The following is a 16,934-nucleotide window of genomic DNA, read 5'->3' on the forward strand; positions in this document are numbered from 1 at the left end:
GCATCTCCGTGTGTCTTGATTTAATACAAACCCATCCTTGGAATTGAGTGCTGCTTGTGCAACTGTTGTCATTTTGCCTTCTGGACAGGAACAATGCTCAGGGCTGGTTTAACAGAGGAAGTGATTATCCTTTCTACATCTGAGTCACATTTCCCATATTAGTTCTATGTAACATTGTGTTTGAGCAGTATTAATTCCCAGGCTTTAGCAGCAAACATAAAATTTGTATGGGTTAAATTAGAGCAGGACACGGTCTGCACATCCTGAGTTTTGAAAAGCACAGGAATAAATGATGAAAGAAACCCCCTTCCTTTCTGTTGTCACAACCTAGAAAGTGAACTGAATGAATTTTTAAAATAAATACGATTTTAATTCCTTTAAACCTTTAACTCCTTTAAACCCTTTGAGAATTCCTTCCTCAAAGCACTGTGAATTCTGCAAGTAGCCCCAGAGGTTTATAATCAGTATTTTCTCAGTTGTGCATTTTGAAGCTTCAGTCAGCAGTGAAGCCATAACTCTGGAACCTGTGTTTGACCATCTTTGGTAATGAGGAAATGGTAAAATTGTGTTTGCTGGTCAATATACAGAAATTCTGTATAATATACAGAGATTCTTCATGCATTTGTCTTTGAACACCAGCCTTGTACTCGTTTTCTGGGATATTTGATTAGCAGAGCAGAGTATTCAGTAACTGTTGAAAGATTGTTTTGCAAAAGGCCAGGACCTTTGGAAATAAGCAATTTTTGGGGCATTTAGGATATCTAGATGAGGAACTTCTAGCTGGAGAGAATCTTGCAGCACAATTAGTGCTGGTTACCTCTCTCATTGTTTTATATAAATAATTTTGGCCTTCCATGATTAACAACAATAAAACAAAACAAAACAAAAAGCTTAAAATTGAGTCTGTAGGGATGCATAAATCGTCTTCAGTTCAGTGAAGCTTCTGAAATTTGTACATCCCTGGAGCTCAGTCAGTCCCACAGGCAGTTTCTCTCCCCATCTGTGTGCTCGCATTCCACTGGTGGCTGAACAACCTGAGGGAAGCTCACGGTGAATATTGTCATGGGACTCTCTTGGCAGAGCTTAATTTTAAAAATGGGCTTATTTCTTTTCAGTTCCTGATGTGATCCTTAAAAAAAGTCCAATTTATTTCAGTTTTATGATAATGGATTTACTTACCCTGTCATTGAAAAGTGTAGAAAATGGTCTTTCAGCTTGGTTTCAGTAAAGGCAGGCCCTAATTAGAGGTTTATTTGGATCACAATGTGCTTCACAATAAAGGCAGTCTGTAAATTAAACATATTGACCAAAAGTGTCTAAAATTGCCTAACTCGGGTCAATTTCTGAAGTACTTCTCAAAAAATTCAGTTTAATGGTGTGTGGATGTGTTTATATACACACATATACATAGAATTGATTCAGGGGGAATAATTAGGGAAAATGACTACATAAAATACTTGATTGCAGTGTAAAAATATTAGTACTATATTGCAAATTATTTATCATTTGCTTTCATTAAAATGCAGTCTGCCAGTTTAGAGACACTGCAGCCAGAGAGAGGCATTTATTATATATCAAGAAACCTGGCCCAGAGTGTTGATGTTGAGTGTCTGAGCAAATAATCTGAGAGATCACTTTTGGTGCAGCTGACTCTGGAGACAGAAAATGAGGACAATCACAGACTCTTCAATGGGGAATGGATTTGGTTTGGATGATCACTTACTGCCCAAAATTGTATTCTAAAAGTGCAACTAACTATTTAATTGCTAGGGAGAAGGAGAATAATAATAGCTTACAAAAGAGTAGGGTTTGGCATTTTTTTATAATTATTTATTTCTTGCTCAGAATGATTAATCACAACTTTGATGTTTATGTGAACCATTCATTAATGAGGTCAGGGTAAGAAAACTGATACCCACAGATCCAAGCAGTGACATAAAATTTTTAATGAGGCTGATGCTGACCCACTGATATTTTTCAGTTGGGAATTCTCATAGTAAATTGTTCAGTTTCTACTTAAGCACTGAAGATAAGGAAGGGGAAAGATAAAAATGAGGAAAGGATGGGGGAAAAGTGTTTAAAAGGTTTCTGTAGGAATGGGAGAATGGCAAAACAAACCCAGGAGGTGGATGCTGCTGAGGTGTTTGCAGATACTCAAGGCAAAAAAAAAGCATTTTGCTTAAAAGTGACAGCTTTAATACAGGATAATTCACAGAGGGGTTCAGCAGAGCTGTGTTCTCACCTCTCCAAAGGCTGCAGTACTGAAAGATTAAATTGCAAAGTCAATATCTGTTCATTTCCCAGGCTGATTCAAATTCTTTTCCATCTCCACATCCCTTGCATGAGTTAGTGCCATGTTGTCATTGCTTTGTGGAGCTGGGATCTCACAGTTAGCTCACAGGCAAAGTGCATTTTGTCCACTCCCATTGATTCCAGGGGAAAAGAAACACCTTAAAAACCTGAAATTAATTTTTTTAGAAGCAGACTGGTGGGTTTGGACTCATTGAAGTTCTGTTCTGTGGAAGGACAGTACAAACTTTGCAGATCTGAATCCTGCCTTCCCTAAGGATGGGCAGGGCTTGGCAGCATATGCAGTCAGAATTAATGTCCATGTGCAAAGTGCTTTCCTTCTCATATTTTGCTCCTTTAATCAGAAAACATCATCCACCTCTTGAAGCATGCCTGGTTTCTGACAAGTATTTATTATGTGTGTTGAATTAAGCCCTCTTACCAACGTGCATCCTCACAACTTAACTGATAATTTAAGTGATTTCCTGCAAATTTTAACAGTAACAGAACTGCATAAATGCAACCTGTTCTAAAGAATTGATTATCAGGAGGCTCCTAACCTCCTGTAACAGAGAACTCTGCCCTCTTCTCCCTTGCTCTCCTGTCTCTTCAGCCCAGCTGAACAAATTAAATTGTAATGAGTTGGCTGTAGAATGACCAATTAAAAGGGGAAATACTGGAAAGGGTAAAATTTTACATCCAGGTGGAAGTCATAGGCACACTTTGAGGGATTAGAGCTGGCATCTTATCCATCTACTCTGGCAGAGCAAAAGCAGAAAGCATGCAAATGTAGCTGAAATAAAACCTCTAGATGTTAGCTGTTTTTTTTTTTTTTTTTAATTCTAGACTTTCTTTGTGTTTAACTTGCTATTAGTGTGGGTGGGTTTTTTTTGTTTTGTTTTGTTTTGAGATTTAAAATGGCTTTCTGGCTTGGTTGTAATGATTTGGAAGAAAAGGAAAAGTTTGGATCCCCGAAGGAGGGAAGCAGCACATTTAAAATGCAGCCACAGAAGGTAAGTGATTTGTTTATTTCAGTCTTGAAAATCTTAGAGCAGCAATTACAATTAGGTGATACCAAGTTTATTTCCATGCTCTACATTGAAACTGTTTGTCCCCTTTCATAGGTTAAACTTCCCCCTCCACCTTCCTGTTTTCTCCTCCTTCCCTGCAAAGTGCAGCATCAAGAGGAGGAGTTGTGGTGGTGGGGAGGGAACAGCTCATCAGCAGATGCTGCAGGGAAAGCCAAGGTTCCTGGCAGACCAAACTCAGCAGGTGGTGAAGGCAAGGCTGAGAAATACCCCACTGTGACTTTCTTGGCCCAGCTTAAAGGTTTTCTTTCTGGAAATCAGATCCCCAAGTTGAAAATACTTTTTTTGTCCATGTCATTGTCATGGCTACTTCATTTAGCAAAGAGTGGCTGCAGGTCAGGAGGGTTCCCCCTGGCAAACTCTGCTTCAGTGGCTGCTTTCCAGAGGTTTATTGAGTGATTGTGTTATCCATTGGGCAAAACATGCCAACAGGTGGTTTTTAGAGATAATAGAGTTATAGTAGACTTGTCTGGCTTTTATTTCACTTGTTGTAACTAATAAAAAGTTACAGGCAACAAATTTCAGTTGCAAAAAAAGGTCTTCTTTCTGCCTTTTTTTTTTTTTTTTGTGTGTGTGGTCATTTTTTCAAACTGGTTTCATATTTAAGGCCCTACTGAGTAAATCTTTTTTTCCCTGCTTTTGGAATCCAACCACAGGCTTATGAACAGTGGTGTAATTTGGTGACCCTTTGGAAATGCTTTATTTCCAGCATTGTTTGTGAACTTTTGTACACACACCTCTTTTTACCTTTTTGGTTTCTGTCTCTAGTAATTCTTTATATAAAAGGCAAGTTCATCTGGTGTTTTATGTAGTGTGCAAGACCAGCTATTTCAGAAAGCTTTGAGCTTCTTCTTCTTCTTGTGTGGATTTACTGTGCAATTCTTTTGTGTGGCTTCAGCTCCAGCATTTGCTTGTCCTGGGAAAAAAACAGGTTTTTGCTGCTGCAGATGGCATTTTTTCAGGACCAGCTTTTGGTCTTACCTTCCTGGCTCCTAAATGAACTTTTTTCCTTGGTGGTTTAGTCACCAACCACTTTTCTTCTGAGGAGAAAATTGCCTTGGGAACAAGAGGGCATTTATTAAATTTATTAAAGCAATGGACCTAATGTTTGAAAGGCAGCTGGGGATCTCTACAACAAAATCCAAAACAAAATTTTAAAAATGCCAACAAACAGAAAAGAAATCCCAAAAATAAAAAACCAAAAAAAACACAACACAATCCCTCCCCACAAAAAACCAACCAAAAAAAAAAAAAAAAAAAACTCCCTCCCCTCAAAAATCTGAGTCTTTTCTTTCCTACCATGTTCTGTTTCAATAATTTCTTGCATCTGGAATTTTAACTGGTACCTACAGCAATGGCAGTACTGGATGTCAGTCTCTGGTTGTTGGTATACAATCCCTCCCAAGAACAGCTGATTGATTTGGAATACTTGTTGGCTTGTTTGGAGTACTTGTTGGCTTGTTTGGAGTACTTGTTGGCTTGTTTCTTAATTGCTGACAGCACAAAAAAATTCACTTCCACAATCTGAAGGTTGGTTTTCAAATTGTCAGCATTGATTTTTTTGCTTTTTCTATGTTGCACAACTAAATAGGAGCTGGCACGTGCAAAATACTGTAAAAACCAGCCCATGCTTCCTACATTTGGGAAAAGAAGGCAGGCATAGCCATTTATCCAAGCTGGAAAAAAAATGGAGCATTTTTTTTCTCCCTTCCCTCTAGAAAAATAGTTCTTAAATCCTTATCAAGCCAAGGAGCCTTTTCTTTCTGACTGTTTCTTGCAGTTCTACTCTGTGGTTTACCTAAGCCTCTGCTTGCTTTTTCCACTGGAGAGTTAAGGCTGGCTTTGATTAAAAGGCAGCTGAAAGGCAGATTAATGCAAGGAAAAGCAGCCTGGCTAATATGGAAAGAGAGCAGGGAGGGAATTGGTCAGAGAGCACCTGGATGTGATGCTTTCTGGTAGCAGCTTTTTCTCCCAGTAGGACTAAGCCAATGTGGAGGGAGTTTATTCTTATTTTATGCCACAACCATCTCCTCAAAAAGCCAAGGCACATTCTTTGAACTGAACTGAAATAATCTGTTTATCCTTTCTGACCGCTTTGCAGGCAAATTCCTTGGCCACAAGATTATTTGCAAAGCACATTTTTCTCTTTCCCATCCCTCCACATTTTCATGTTTGATGAACTTTTAAAATGTTTGTGTTTCTGTGAAATTCCAGCGCTTTGAGATAACATCTTAAATGAATTCAGGGACACAAGTCCCAGGAAGGATGAGAGAGCTGAGGTTGTTCAGCCTGGAGAAAAGGGGGATCAGGGGGGACCTTGTGGCTCTGCACAGCTCCTGGCAGGAGGGGACAGCCGGGGGTTCGGGCTGTGCTCCAGGGAACAGGGACAGGAGAGGGAACGGCCTCGAGTTACACCAGGGGACATTCAGGTCGGATATTAGGAAAGATTTCCTCACTGAAAGAGTGGTTAAGCCTGGAACAGGCTCCTCAATGAAGTGGTGGAGTCACCATCCCTGAAAGGGCTCAAAAAACAAGTGGATGTGGCACTTGGGGACAATGTGGATTAGTGGGCATGGTGGTATGAAGTCAAAAGCTGGACTTGTTAATCTTGGATGTCTTTTCCAACTTTAATGATTAGCTTATAATTTAATTTATTACCATCGTTCCTATTATTTTTATTACAATTATTGCTATCACTGTTAGCATTATCATTATCATCATTTAAGCATTATTATTATTATCATTATTTTGCCCCTTGCTGTGCTCAATATGCTGCCACAAGCACTTTTCCTTTTCAGCTTAAATTTTCCCTACTCCTAAAACTCCTGCCCCAGCCCCTTGGAGTTTAATCACCTCACCACAGCAGCTTTGATTTCGAATTATTTCACTTGAAATCCTGGGAGTCTGCAGCTGCTGCAGGAGAGGGCGGCAGAGATCAGGAAATGGAGAGGGTTGGGAACAGCCTCACCTCAGCCAAAGGGACCAGGGTTTTCTCTCCCTGTTTTCAGTCCTGGAGGAGTGGCAGCTCCCAGGCACCACCAAGCAGGAATGATCTCAGAGATGGATTTTAGCACCAGCTATAAACAGCTACAGGAAAGGAAAGAAGGGCATTGAGAGTGTCCAGTTTTCTTACAAAAGTAGGAGCCCAGGTTGTCATTAAACACAAGGTCACACCTCACTTGAAATCTGTTCTGATTTGGCAAAAAGGAAATGCTTGAAAATAAGGGTGATTTAAAGCTTTATTTTGCATCTAAAGCTGGAAAGGTGGGGTTTGCTTCAGAACCTGGTTGTGGTGAAGTCTGGTTCAGTTTATTTTTGTGCTGATGATGCTTCAGGTTTTAGCTTTTCTATTTTTCACATTCTGTGCTGCTTTAGTGTGAGGGTCTGGGCTTCATATTATGGGATGGTGAGCTCTCTGCACAGAGCAGGGAGACAAAACAATTCCTTCTCCAGCTGGGGACCAAGGACAAATGATCCAAATCTCAGTCCAGGAGCACAAACAACGTGGGCTGGAGAGAGAAAAACAAGCAGGATGGGACTGCATGGGCTAAAGCTGGAATGGGACAATGAACTCCAGTGTGCCAATGGAGCAGAGCTGATCACAGTGAGAGCCCCCGGGAGCGCTCGTGCATTTTGGGACCATTTGGGTTCATCCTGGGTGCAGCCCTGGCTGGGCTCTGGTGCTGCCCAAGGTGGATCCATGGAGGAGATCCTTTGAATAAATCCCTGCTTTATTCTTTAGCTCTGTCCAGCCTCTGCTCTAGGTCAGCCCTCACAAGGCATCACTGAAGGATTGCCTCTTAATTACTGAGAGGAAAGGGGAGATTTGCTCCCTGGAGAGTGCTGGGGGCAGATCTAATGCACACACAGGGATTGCAAAGTGTGTCCTGTGTTGGAGCAGCAGAAGGAAAACTGTTTCTGCATTAACCTGGGCATCAGAGGGTGCTTGTGCCAATAACCCCCAGAACTGCTGGCAGCATTTCTGGGTACCAGCAGAGGTCACAGCACCTTATCCTTTGTGCCTTTGTGTAGAAAGAAGAAAGAATCAGTGAAGGGTTATGACAGGAAAAGTTCTTTCTGGTGGGTTTCAAAGGTATAACCCTCAGCACCTGCTGGTGTGGCTGTCTCTGGTCAGCAGCAAGTTGTCTGTAAATTTTATATGATTTTTTTATGTTTAAGGAAACTAGAAAGTGCTGGGAGCACAACTGGGCAGAGGCACCGGTGTAGCTGGGACAAGAGATATGCTGGAATAATCTTTTATTATTGTTATTAAAGCTTTTAACTGTTGCATGAGGCACTAAATTCTCCCTTCAGCTTCACAGCATCCCCTCTGAGGGGATACCAAACCCAGTGATTTGGCTTTCCATGTGCACTTACCATGGTGCTTAAGTTTCTACTCCAGACAATTCCGAGTTCTAGCTCAGCAGGAAGCAACCTCTGCATTTGTAGCTGGAAAACAAACACAGAAGTGGGTTTGATTTGTTGGTAGAAGCACCTAATGTCTCCAACTAGTGACAAGAGTCTGTGGTGGTGCCCTTTGTTGAGGCCAGCTCTGCCAAGGAGTGGTTTTGTTCCATCCCTGTGTGTGTGTCCCAGCGGAGGACAGGCACAGGGAGGTTCCTCTTGTGCTGGCACCAAAGCATGTCCCTTGCTGCACCCAGCTCTTTATGGTCAGAAATGACAGGAAAGCAAGGAGAACATTGGATCTGGTGCTGACAGGACCCTCACCTTCACCCTGACAGCTCCACCAGGGGGTGAGGCCCTGGCACAGGTTGCCCAAAAAGCACCCCACACATCCCTTGGGTTTGGGGGCTGCTTTGTCTCAGCTCTTGACCTTGTTCTCCCAGGAGTTTGGGGTGAGATGCTCCGAGTTCTGAGTGTTCCTGACTCCCTCACTTGCAGGTTCAGCCCAAAGCCAGCTCAGACTCACAGCACTTGCACCCCCACTGGAGAGGATCAGTTCCTCACAAAAATAAAGATGAGGCAGTGCCAGGGAAGCTCCCTCCCAAAAGCAGTTCTGGGTCCAGTAATGCAGTTTTTGCTTAGCTCCCCTCTTATAAGAGAAATGAATTTCCCTCTCCCAGTGTCACAGCTGGGCCAGTGCCCTGCTCTGTGCTCACAGTTCTGGCTCTGTCTGGGGTTTGTCCTTTAACCCCACATGAACCAGGAATAACTGCTCTGAAGGAGTCCATTTCATTTTCTTTTCAAAATATGTATTTCTCATGGCTTCTTACTCTCTTGGTGAGAATTTCTAAAAGTGTTTTTTGTCAGATTTATTCCCAGTTAAGTAAAAATGCCACGGTTCATCCCTGACTGCTGGAAAGGCCAAAAGGCCAATGGAAACAAATTTTTTTTTTGCCTTACTAAAGTAACTAAGTGTAGCTTTTAAAGCTCTACCCCTCTGTATATCAAGTCTTGATGTGACTTGTAAAGTACAAAATCACACTTGATGAGAAAAAAGGGAAAAATACCAAAATTGTTTTGTTTCCAATTTTCATTTGTTGTAGAGATGTTTAACTCTACAACCTTTTTTAAAAACATTTAAAAACACATCAACACAATGAGTTGATATGAGTATATCCCTTTGCCATATGGAATGTTCAGGAAAAACATGCCAAAGCCATTTTTACCTGAACTTATGTAGGAATAATTAATGAGTAGGGAAGTAACCATGAGCATGGGCTGGAGCATTTTCCCAGGACAGCTCTTGGCACAAGAGGCAGGACTGATGGACACCACTTTTGGGGGGCTTGTAACAATATTCCTGGAGAGGAAAAGAGACTCTGGAATCTTTGCAGGAGTGTTTATCTGTCAGCCTAAAGCTTCTCAGCCAGTACACAGAGGCTGAGAAGGTGATTGAAGCTATCAGCCAGCCTTGTCTCTATTACAAGCAGGTGACATTTCCCAGGAATTAAACCAAACCCAGCGATTATGGGGCAGGGACTGGGCACTGCTGGGCTCCAAGAGTCACTGTCATCTTTGGGGACGTGCCGAAATGAGCAGGAGTGCAGCAAAGGACAGAGAAAACCGTAATTTTGTGCATCTTGGAAACGTTTGTAATTAGGGAGAGCAGAGGAACACCAGCAGGAGATTTTTAGATTGCAGCACTTCGTGCACCATGAGTAAGGAAATGTGTGATTCCAGTTTTAACCACCTTGTATTGCTGACTTTTGTCCCAAATGCCGTTCAAGGTCCAGTTTGTTGCTACTAACTATTTTTTTAACCCACTGGTTTCTTACTTATAGGAGGAACTGCCTTTCTGCTGGCAAATCTTCCCCATCCTTTTCCTCTTTCAGTCTCTGATAGATGAAAATATGTTTTCACAGAGGAATGACTTAACACTGAAAGGCTCAGTTCCCTCCAAAATCTTCCCTCCTTTTCACCTCTCTGTAGGATTCCATCCTTGGCAGCTCCTCTCTCAAGTTCCAAGCTGCTTACGTAGGTAGCTTTTGAAGACAGTTCTCCTGTCAGTGTCAGAGGCTTTTATGGCAGTAATTATCTCAGGATGAATACTTGGTTGGGATCAAAGGTTTCAATTAATGTCTTTTGGGTTTTATTTTGTTTCGTTGGGTTTTTTCTTAAAGTTTCTGTGTGCAAATCATAGGCTGCTGTTTAATTTCATCTTCCAAACTTTTAATTATTTAAAGTTTTGCCCTTTTTCCTTTGACTAACATGTTACAGGTTCCTTGTGGGAGTCCAGTTCAGGATTTAGTAATAAAACCAAGTGAAGAGTTAATTGCTTGGGCTCTGTCCCATCCTATTGTCTGCCCTCTGACTTAACAGCTAAAATCCTGAAAATGCCATAGCTGGTGGGAGCAGTGGCATTCACGTGAGGTGAATAATCCCCAAGAGAGCTTTTCAAATTCACTGTGAGGCATCTTCAGGATGTAACTGAGCAGTGCTTTTCTGAAGCCAGTTGTACACCAGCTGAGGGTTTGCCCAAAGGTTCCTTGTGTACCACGCCTTCCCTAAACTCATTCAAGTCCTTCAAAGAGAATCAAATTACAGTGGACATAAAAAAAAAAAAAAAAAAAAAAAAAAAAGAAACAAAAAAAATCAGCAAAGTGAAGTTATATTTGTTTTGAAAGTTTGTAGAAAATGGTTGGATTCTTTTCTGCAACGTTGGCAGGCTCTGATTCAGCTCTGGCAGTAATTATTCAGCAGAAAGATGGATTCTGTATGAGAGAGAAAGAGAGAAAATACACATAATTCCCAGGGAATCTTGCCAGTCTGTGCAATTATACTGATTTCTGACATCTCTGGACAGTGGGAGAGGACAGAAATGAAGTTCCTAATTGATACACATGAATTCCTGAGGTGGAAAAGCCAGCCTGTCTCCCGAGGTGCCACATGATCCCACGTCTGCCCCTCTGGCTCTGGTCAGGCAGGAGGTCAGCTCTTAGACGCCCTCCCCAGATCTGGAGTCTGATTTAAAATTACAATTTCTGCTAAAAACCCGTGTGCTGACCCACCAGATGGAACTGCCTGGTTTCAGCTTGTAGCCATCCAGCCTGAGGTGGAGCTGAGGATTTTTGTGTTGGTGTCACACAGTGGATGTGCCCCTGTCCCTTTCCCTGCCATCCCCCTGCTTACACATTTAATCTCTGTGCTGGTCCTGGTACTTCCAGTGTTGTCTGGCTCAACTGGGGCTGAAAAACACACAAAATTCACCAAATTTGTGGCATATAAGCAGCAGAATGGTTTTCTGATTAAAACTTCCAAGTATAAGGGTCAGTGGGGCCTGGGAAGTTTTTTGGTGCATATGGTTTTGAATTAGGGTGAGATTTGCTGTTCACAGATTATAAATCCCTCTCAAGCTTTTGAGACTTCTGTTTAAATGCAGACAGTTAAATTCAGTTCATCTTCACTAATTCAGGCATGCACAACAGCTTAGTGACAGCTATTTTAATGTTGATTAAATGCAAAGACTGCATTTAGTAAAACACCTTGTTCTAAACTGGACCTGCCTTCCTCTATTAAGATCCATTTTTCTCTGTTTGTGGAATTGTATTCATACCAAAAAAATTGAGTAGAACATACTACAGTTGGATGACCTTTATAGAACTGAGTCTACTGGGGGTTGTTGTTGCTTATAATTTTCCTCTGGTAGCATTTTGAGCCCAATTTTAAAATCTAGGTTCTTCCAAGCCTGATCCAACCTGCCCTTGGACACTTCCAGGGATCCAGGGGCAGCCACAGCTCCTCTGAGCACCCTGTGCCAGGGCCTCACCACCCTCACAGGGAAGATTTTTTTTCTTTATATCTAATCTAAACCTATTCCCTTTCAGTCTGAAGCCATTTCCCCTTGTTCTGTCCCTACACACTCTTGTAAAAAATCCCTCTCCATCTTTCCTGTAGGTTTCCTTTAGCATCTGATTCCAAAAAGAGCCCTTGCAGCTAAAACTGCTGTGTCTCTGGTGAGGATGTCAGAGCCAGCTCAGCAGCCTGGAGCTCCCTGTCAGCCCCTGGCCACGGTGAATACTGCCCACCAAGCTGTTCAATCTCTGAGCAGCATTTGCTTTGCTGTTGCATCCAGCACCTTTGTTTGCTCCAAGCTCTTGCAGGATGAATTCCTGTTGCCTCGTCACTCCCAGTCCAGAATCTCTCCCTCCTGACTCCCAGAGCCTCTCTGTAGCTGGCTTGGTGGCTCAGGCTGGAGTCCCAGAACCTCACCGGAGACCTTTGCAGTGCCAGGCTGAGCTCCTGCAATAGGGCAACCAGATGCCAGCACTGGGCCAGCAGGTGAGGGTTGGCAGCACAAGGCTTTAGCCAATCCCTCTCTCATCATCCCAGAAAAGCTCCCTCTGAAGTGGTTTATTCCCACTCCAAATGGGATGGAGCCAGCAAGGGAGTGCTGGCCCAGAGGAATCCACGGTGTGCACTGCATAAAAAGAAGCTTTCAAGAGAGGAATGTGTGAGCTAATGCAGTCCCAGAGCAGCAGTAACTCGTGCTCTGACAGGTCCTGTGCCTCTCTGTGTCTGATTACCTGCCCCTGCTTGTCCATGCTGATTGTCTCCTGCCAAGGGAATGCTCAGCTCTGAGTGGTCAGGAGGTTCAGCACTCCCATGCCCAGCTCCCAGGCTGGCAGGGAACAGCTTTCCCCAGGTGTGCAGGCAGTGAGGTGGAGTGTAATCACATTTATTTAGCACAAGGTCAGTTGGTGTCCAAGCTCCCCTTGCATAGTGCACAGGCAAAAAAATAGAAATAGAGCAAAAAAAAAAAAAAAAAAACCAAAAAAACCCAAAAAACATGTTTCAAATAACAGCAACAGCCAGAAGCATCAGAGCATGTTATGTTGTCCTTGCCTCTTGAATTAAAGCACTCTAAGGGAGATTTTGGACTCTATACCACAGAAGTTTTATTTTTAAAGAAACCAGGGTACATATTTACTGGGAGCAGCACAGATTGATTGTCCAAGGGTTGAGTGACTGTCGTCTCATGGTCTCTTACACTCTAGTTTTATTTCTGAAAAGTATATTTTCACAGCCTGTACAAATGACATTCTCTAGTTTATCTAAAGAGACTTTGCCTTTCAATTGCCATGCAAGTATCCCAAGTGCTCAGCCATAAACTCCTCCACACAAATCACACATCTGAGCTATTAGAAACTTCTGTTAAGAGGGAAAAAGTGTGCTCCTGAGCTATTGGAAATTTCAGGGGGTGTAAAATATTTCCTGCTTCAATGAACACTTGGAAATCAAGTGTTTCATTACAATGATCTGAGCTGGCAGCTCTCACTTTGAGGGGGAAAAGGACTGTGACAGTAATGAAATAACAGTGAAAGTGTGAGATAGCTGACAGTGTAATTCCCTCTCAAACAGAACTTTCAGTTCAGTGTCAGCAGACTTCCTGAAGAAAATATTAAGGCACAAATGAAAATATTCCTAGAGAAGGCTTGATTTTGGGGGCAGAAGGAGTGCAGGGGAGAGAAGGAGAATGATTCCTCAGCACTCCAGGGCAATTCAGGCTGGATGGGACCCCAGGAGAGCTCTTATCCAACCTTCTGCTCTGAGAGGGTCGGCTCTGGGATCACACTGGGTTGTGCAGGGCTTCCTGTGGTCTGGGAACCTCCAAGGATGGAGGCTTGCAGCCTGCTCCCCTGACCTTATCAGGGAGAGATTTCTATCAGGCACTGGACTCTAGAGACTGGAACTCAGGAGAAAATGGGACCAGTGGTGGCCTTTGAGACAATTCTCTTTCTGTGAAGAGGCAGGAAGGCACAGCTTTGGGTTTTGGGGGGGGCAGAACTTTGTCACTTGCCTGCTCTGGTTTGGGGGAGTATTTATCCAGCCTGTCCTGATGGAGCTGTTCCAGCTGATATGGGATATCTCTAGGAAGAGTCTGCTGGCTGGGCACTTTTAGGAAGACAGCAGCCAGGAATTCTGGCTGGTGTGGCCCCCACTGGCTGCCCTGCACGGGGAAGCACAGGACAGGTTTCCTATTTGTTTCCTACTCATTGCAAAGATGCAGCAAAGGGCAGAAACTGCACTCAGGTTTCAGCTTTAGTCACTGAAAATTGCTGAAGAGCAGCAAAATGATGGTGTGGAGGAGCAGCCTGAAGAGCTCAAGTGTTTGGCACACAGTCTCAGGATGTTCCAGCTCCACATATTCCATTTGCAGTTTAACCATGTCTGACCAAAGCCAAGAACTCTGAATATTGTATAATCACATCTCAAGCTGATACCTGTTAAAGCAGGTGTGTGTTGTTAATGCTGGATTTCTGGAAGCAATTTCAGCTCTGTTGATAAGTCCTCAGGGCTTTTTTTTTTCTTTCTTTCTTTCTTTATGTTTCTCTTAGAATATGCTTAACTGATTGTATACAAATATCAATGTTTATTTGTCTGTGAGAATGTAGGAGGTAGGAATTCTGGGTTTATTTACTTGTTGATGCTGACCTCTTTGGTGGATTTAAAAGTAGTATGTAGGTATCCAGAATAAGATTAGCTTTTCAGTACCTACCAGTCATTAGGTTAAACTTTATGGCTATTTAATAAATTCCCTGAGGGGAAGGTATTTTTAGTATAAATTGTTAGAATGTGATGGTTTATTTTATCATGTTTTTTTTTTTTTCTATGCATAGTACATACTGATTTTAATTGTTTATACAAAATTTCATACACCTTAACAGAGTCTGTTGAAATTTCTAAATATTTACCAGGGGATATAGCTGCATTTATGATTGATTTTTATCTGTACATTTTGACCAGCTTGGAATGGAGACTGATGTTTTAAAACCTGTTTCTCATATCCGATGCTATTGTAAATGGAAATTTTTAATTTTAAAGCATTTGAGGGAATAACAGCAGGCTTTAAGACTGTATACTCAACTGAGTGGTCTTTACCTTCAAAACCCAGTTACTATGAATGAGACTCTCTTATGACTGGAGGTTGCAAGTCTGGATCCAGAGTAAATACTTGATTTAGTGGGAGAATATTCTGAGTTCTTTGAAATGTTATTCAAGATATCCTAAAGTATATTTATAATTTACTGGAAATATTTGCTGTTCCCAATTTATTTTTCTTTCTCTATTAATAGTATTTGATGTATATTTACTCCAGCTTGCAGTAACCCAGTGTTTAACAGGTATTTCCCATTTCTTTTGAATATTTTCAGGTTAGGTAACCAGAGGTTAGAACATATTCTCTGAAGAAATCCTTGGCCTGTGGCCAAGGAGACTTTGGGGACTCTTGTTTGATCCCCATCACTGTTGGTTCTGTCATGTGAAGTCACAGAATTCCAGAATGATTTGGATTGGGAGGGACCTTAAATCCCATCCAGTGCCACCCTGCCATGGGCAGGGACACCTTCCACTATCCCAGGCTGCTCCAAGCCCTGTCCAGCCTGGCCTTGGGCACTGCCAGGGATCCAGGGGCACCACAGCTGCTCTGGGCACCCTGTGCCAGGACCTGCCCACCCTCACAGGGAACAATTCCTTCCCAAAATCCCATCCAACCCTCTCCTGTTTCAGCTTAAAGCCATTTCCTATGTCCTGTCCCTCCATCCCTTGTCCAAAGTCCCTCTCCAGCTCTCCTGGAGTCCCCTTGGCCACTGGAAGGGGCTTTAAGGTCTCCCCCAAAACATATTAACTCTTGGTGCTTGGTTCCCTTAAAAAATGCTCGAGAAGCTCATTCCCTGCAAAGCCACTCTGGGACAACCACTGAACTATTGACTTCTTTGAAAATATTTAAATTTCTGCCTAAAGGTTGAGAGTTTTTGAGAGAGTTGGTTAAGAACCAAAGACATTGCAGTGCTGGGCCCATCCATGGGTGCACAGACATGAGCCCAGCCAGCATTTTTGTGTCTCTGCCTGTGATTAATGGGCTTGGGATATTTCTGCTCTAGACTGGACTAAACCTGAGCTGCCATATATTTCAAGCAGACTTATCAAAGCAAGGAGCAGCCTGGTGTGGGGGAGAAGGCACAGAATCAGGCCCTTTACCTTCATCTACCTCACAGCAGCCTCCAGAGGTTTATTTTATTTTGACTGTGATGGTGAAAACAAATTCACTGGTCATGCAAGTTGAGATCTTATCAGGCAAACCCTAGTGAAAAGCACATTTTACATTCAAGCTATGAATGCTTGAAAACAGAGGCTTATAAGGACATTGCTGACAAGGTTTGGCATTGCAGCAGGGTTGGTTAAAATGATCTTGTTTTTAAGGTAAGGATTTGTATTTGGTTTTACACAGTAATGCCTTGGAAAAAAAAGAGGGAAAACATTACTTAGGACGAGTCATAAAAATGCTTTAAAAATGCTATTGAGATTTAAGGCATAATGCAGATCCTATAAATCTGCTCTGCATTCTTTCACTAGGAATGACTGACTTTTATGAAAACTAGGGGCTGTAAATCAAGAACCTAAATAAGGGGGGATTTTGACATGTAAATATAGATTATACATGAGCTGAGCCCAGACTTGACTGCCTCCTGGTTCCAGGGGGGCCACACAAAGCAGGCATTTATTCTCCTGAGCAACACTTTCACCTTGTAAAAGCTGCTAGGCAAAAATATAGTTTACCATTCCTCTGGGGAGAAACTTTTTTTTTTCCTAGTGATTTGGGAAGGGGATTTGCTTGCTCTTTGACTCAGCCCTGATTTTTCTGCCTCCCTGTTCACTCATTTCTTGTTTAGGGCTCTGTGTGTGTGTGTTTTGAGGAGATGGCAGTGCTTCTGAAAGCAGTCCTGGACACAGATCCAGCAGTCCTCTGAACAGAGATGTTGGTTAGAAGGATAAACCCAGCTGGAAGGATAAACCCAACTGGAAGGCTGAACTCAGCTAGAAGGATAAACTCCACGTGGGTACACACACAGAGCCTTTTTCAGTCTACACAGGTGGAGTTTGCTGTTTCTGAAGCTGTTTTAAGCAGCAGCTTCCACTCTAAACCATCTTTCAAAATGCCAAGAGCCTTCCACCACCTTATCACAAATGCACTTGACCATTTGCATCTCTGGCCTGAGCTCAATCATTTTTGTCCAGCCAGAACTCAGCAGTGGGGATGGGGCACAGGGAACACTCCCCTGTCCCTGCAGCTCCTTATCAGGGCAGCCCTGGCAC

The 16,934-nt window shown here is 42.6% G+C and overlaps 1 long non-coding RNA gene across 1 annotated transcript in view; it reads left to right on the plus strand.

Moving 5' to 3' along the window:
- Positions 1 to 3,171: 3,171 nt before the first annotated feature.
- Positions 3,172 to 16,934, plus strand: part of LOC137478373 (uncharacterized) — a 34,412-nt gene continuing 20,649 nt past the window's right edge. The window contains exon 1 of the long non-coding RNA XR_011001526.1: positions 3,172 to 3,302. This is a non-coding gene — a long non-coding RNA (uncharacterized lncRNA). The remainder of the gene's footprint in view (positions 3,303 to 16,934) is intronic.

This window comes from Anomalospiza imberbis, chromosome 8 (assembly GCF_031753505.1).
Source record: "Anomalospiza imberbis isolate Cuckoo-Finch-1a 21T00152 chromosome 8, ASM3175350v1, whole genome shotgun sequence".
In the NCBI taxonomy this organism is placed as follows: Eukaryota; Metazoa; Chordata; class Aves; order Passeriformes; family Viduidae; genus Anomalospiza; species Anomalospiza imberbis.